The sequence below is a fragment of the Pseudopipra pipra genome, chromosome 6 (genome assembly GCF_036250125.1).
Source record: "Pseudopipra pipra isolate bDixPip1 chromosome 6, bDixPip1.hap1, whole genome shotgun sequence".
Taxonomy (NCBI): Eukaryota; Metazoa; Chordata; class Aves; order Passeriformes; family Pipridae; genus Pseudopipra; species Pseudopipra pipra.
Genome location: NC_087554.1, coordinates 36,682,905 through 36,687,748, shown reverse-complemented (window position 1 = coordinate 36,687,748; position 4,844 = coordinate 36,682,905). Strand labels below are relative to the sequence as shown.

The 4,844-nt window shown below is 34.5% G+C and overlaps 1 long non-coding RNA gene across 1 annotated transcript; it reads right to left on the bottom strand.

The window, feature by feature from the left end:
• Positions 1 to 359: 359 nt before the first annotated feature.
• LOC135416794 (uncharacterized) lies at positions 360 to 4,590 on the bottom strand. Its single transcript, XR_010431729.1, has 2 exons — positions 4,510 to 4,590; positions 360 to 457 (listed from the first exon to the last, which is right to left on the bottom strand). It is a non-coding gene; the product is annotated as an uncharacterized LOC135416794 (long non-coding RNA).
• Between the last annotated feature and the right edge of the window lie 254 nt (positions 4,591 to 4,844).

Genomic DNA, 4,844 nt, shown 5'->3' with positions numbered 1-4,844 from the left:
AAATAAAAGCTAGAAAAGAATTTTTAGAACTCAATACCTCAGAATACCAAGCTATTAATGAAAAGACAAAGTTAACTGAAACTGGCTTTTGGTTTTACTAATTTGAAAATGTGCTCACGTTCAGATTATTCAACTAAGTAGTCAAAATTACCTATGCAGCAACAGAACAATTTAGAAATCAGAGTAAACTGCTTCTGTTAAAAACAATTATTTCATCTTTAAAATGTTCAGCAATGCAATTGAACTTATTTTTCCATTTCAGAATATGGAAGGGCTTGAATTATTCAAAAGTTGCAAGACAGAGTTTTCTGTATATCTAGGCTTCTGTTTATTCTTCCTTTGAAACCCTTTCCAAAATCTCACTGTTTCAACGTGTTTATTTTCTTTCCATTGTTTTACTGTATTGACAGATATTCCTCCTTGCTCCTTTCCTCTGCCTTTCCCAAGCGAAGAAGTGCTAATGGAAAGAAAGGAAAAAAGGGAAAGTATTAACAGCAGCTGATTTTGCCCTAGTCTTGGCCTTTAATGAGCGCAACATATGGTCTCAGATAAGAGCAATACGTTTGACCAGGGTCTTACTGACAATGCTACCTCTAGGTATGCCAGTGAGTGGCCCTAACACACCTGAGAGCCTCACTGGGTCTGTGATTTGGTCCTTAAAACGTGAGAGCCTTTAATCTTTCAAATTCTTTAGGCATTCTTGTGAAGACTATAACAGCAACAGACTTTAGGAGGGTAGGCACAAAAAAGGGAAACCCACTTAATTTAGAATCTGCTTGTTGAATGAGGAAAAAATTGTCAAAGATTCATTTGGAAGAAAGGAACAGATCATAGTTGCACTCATTCACTAAGGTCTGCATTATCACACAGAATACGACGTGGGAATCTGTTAGACATGTAAGAGGTAATTCGTGGAACTTTGAATGAGATCTCTGACTCACACAAGTAGGCAAAGAATTCACCCTAAGATAAACCTGCTCTCCTCTTTCCTAGATATTTGACAGCTACTCCTCCTCTGAGATAACTGTCCGTCACAGTCAGCAAAAGGGAACATATGCTGCTCTCAGCAACTTCAAATCTCAGCCTGGCATTTTAGCACAAGCCCAGTCTCAAAAGGTGTTTAAATTAAGATGCTGGATAGTAAACTGGGGCAGCTGGGACTTAGCCAGGTATTCTCTTTTGTCCTCTGTAACAAAGATGATAACCTTGGCTAGAGGAATGAGTTAATAATAGAAAAGAAAGATACAGAAAAACTCAGCAAATATCAGACACCTTAGGCCTACTTTAGGATATTTTTTCCATAGTGGTTTACAAACTGTTTAAACTTTTAGAAGAACGTATTTTTAATCGATGGAAATACAACTCCTATGCAAGCATGCAAGTATATACAGTATTGCCAAATAGAGTGCTAGCATTCTGAAACCTTCAGACTTTGCTATTGTTATCACTCAGCAGCTGCTGTATTTGGTCTGATCTGTTCATAAAACCTTCCTAAAATATCTTGTTGATTTTTTTTTCCTTGATTAGATGCCCTTTTCTTCCATCTGTAGTCTTCACAATTAAAACTACTTGAGGCCCTCATATTTATTACAAAGAATCATGAAGATATTAGCTTTTATCTAGGAATTGACATATAGGGAAATGTTTTCTGTATTGTCTCTCAAATAAAGTTCTCACAACTTTTGAATGACATGGACAGAACTACAAACAAAATCTTAATATTTACTTACACAAAGTACTGCTAGATCTAAAGAAAATCTTTTACTAGAGCAACTATAAGCAAAATAAAATACCATGTATTTTCCTCCCTTTCCTCTTTCCTGACAAATTTACATAAAGAAGTGAAATCTAATTTGTCCTTTCTATGATGATAAATTGATTGGATACTGATAAAACTTCCCAAAGTATAAAACCTTTCCTATTTGCATGCTGATTAGACTGATGTGGCTATATTGACGGTATATGTATATGTTAACGCACAAACTCCTGTCATTTCTCTTAATTCAATGTGGAACATATATATTTAGCAGAGACTCAGATTTCATGTTTATAACTTGACAAATTAGTTTAGTGCTGCTGTGGAGATAGAATCAAATGCTGTGTTTACACTATGTTGCCTCTTCAACTATGACTATATAAAAACAACATTTACTAAAGGAAATGGAAATTCACTTTAGACATGAATGCTCTGCTCAAGTAAAAGTTCTGGAATTTAAGAAGCACTTAGTTGCTGCATTAGGCCATTTAGGATGTTTCAGGATCTCAATTGACTGTAATACCAATCTGCTCAAGTGCCCTGTTAATGACCTTCAATCTCACAGCAAGCTCAGGAATTCAGTGTTTATACTTTTCTTTTTTTTTAACTATACCATGAGCAGGCTGAAGGACAGATCCTTCTTTCTCTCACTACTGTGGCAGAAAGATGTAAACTGTTATCATTTCAAACAAAAAAAACCCTAAGCTTTGTGCCTTTTAATGAAAATTATCATTGACAAGTTAGGAGAAAGGAACCACTTTAAATTACAGGGTGCTAAATATTAAGAAACAGAGACTTTTAAATGTTCTCTCTAAACAAAAAAAAATTGTATACGTTAACTCTCATGTTGCACAATGAAGCATTCCTAGTTTTGTGTTATTGTTCTAAATGAATACCTACAACACAGTAATATGTATCTAGACTGAGAAGCACCACTACTATTTTCCAAAACACTCTCTAGAATTTTCTAATAACTAGTAAGCAATGTAATATGTATAGGGAGAGAGGACTGGATCTTTGTCACTGAAATAGTTTCACTTCAGTGAAGCAGTGAAATATTAGTCATTTTCACAAACTCAATATATGATCCAGAATATCTGCTACGTTAACAAAACAGGAATCATCTCTCCTGCTATGGCTTCACTCCATCAACTGGACTAACAGCATGAGAAAACTTCCTTGGGTGATGTCACTAGCACTTTTCTGCATTGTTTACATTTTATTGTGACCGACTAGTAAAAATCTTCATTGCAGTATTTTGGAAAATACTAAAGCCGAATTCCTTTTTTTCATTTTTTTTTTTCATTTTTCTTCAAAACTACTTATAAGTTTTACACTATTTTTTCCACCAAAAAGCAACACATATCTACATATGTTTTCTAAATTATCATGAAAAAATTCTAAATTATGAAAAAAAATTGAGAAATCTTGTGATGCTCTCAAACAGTTCTAAATACTGAACACTAATTATGAAGAGTAAAAAAGAATTTAGAAAGTAATTGCTTCTTCTCTCCCTCTGGTAGAAATTTGAGAATGTAAAACTCTTGGCTTGCCTTTAGAATTTTGGTTTTGCATATCGGAAAATAATCAAAACACAATTTTTTTTAGGATATCCATTCTTTAAAACCTCAGTAGACTATGGGAACAGTACCTGTACTAGGATAACAGCTATCTACAGTATTCCACATGCAATTAGGGACAGATCAGAGCCTTTAGTATGCTGCTACATAACAATCAGACATATGTAAGCATACAACTAGAGCCTGAAATTATGGCTGTTAAATGAACATTGTTCAGTTTAATTTTCATCTCATTCATACCATAGATCATGTCAGCCAATATGTTTAGTTAAATGCTCGGTCCCTTAACAATGCTACATAGCAAAGACCATTGCTGAAGTTTTTGGGAATAAGATGGCTACAGTCCATCTGTGCACTCCTGATTCTACAGTCTGACTCAAATGCAAATTATTGTGTTATCAGGAAGAACATAAAGAAACACTTAGTTAACACTAGCTAACCTTTAAAACACTCCAGTTAACTCAGTTTTCATCTTTTAAAATGCTTTTTTCAGGAAAATATTATTTTCTTTGTTTTAATGTTGAAAGCACATTTCTTTCAATTTACTGTGGAATATATATAAAATATTAATACTTCTTAATTCCCAGTTAGTTCATTGAGCTCTAATCCTCATTTTTAGTCCATTAACAGACTCCTTAGGAATATTCTTGTATAGGTTCTCTATGTCATATTTTTTTCTATCTTTGTGGAAATACGTTTCCAAAGTGTAGTAAATTGTTAAATTAGTTACTTTTGACCACAACTGATACATAAACCTCAAGGAAAATAAGAAAATAAACCCTCTGCACTTAAAACATCTAAGTACTGCTTTTACAAAGAGAAATTTCATTACATTTAACACAAAGCCCCTGGCCAGATTCAGTCACCTTGGCTTTAGCTTTATGGTCACACCTACAAATATGTGGTTCCATTTCAGGCATGGAATACAACGAGAAAAATGGACTTACAATTCAATTAAAATAGAAACATTTAGCAAACCCCTACAAAGTAGAAATCTCTATAGAAAGAAACTTTTAAGTAAGTATATCAAATCTGTGGACATTTTTAAGGGTGTTGCACAAAGGGCACCATTTTCTGGGCATGGAAAAAGTTAAACCAGCTTTACAAAGGCCTAGGACTGCAGCTGTGCACTCTGGAGCACCATCTACTGACATCAAGTATTTTGCTACTTACAGAAATGGCACCCAGGGATGTATCCAGTTGAATCTTTTAAAGAGCACTGAAGCAACAGACAGAACTGGCAGATTTTCTTGTGCAATCTCTTGGCACAGAGAGCCAAGAGCAAGAGAACCTGTAACACATAATCAAGCCTACTGTGATGCAACTGCATCAACGAAGTGTTGTGCTAACCATTACACTGTCAGATTCATCAGCCAAGAGCCTTCTCTAGAAGGATGCCTGACTTAAGGGGATTTTTTTTTAGTAATAATCTAGTCCCCTAACTATTTTGTGTTGAGAAAGATCAATTTGGAGGGGGCATATGTTATAATGGATTGTTTGCAATTTTT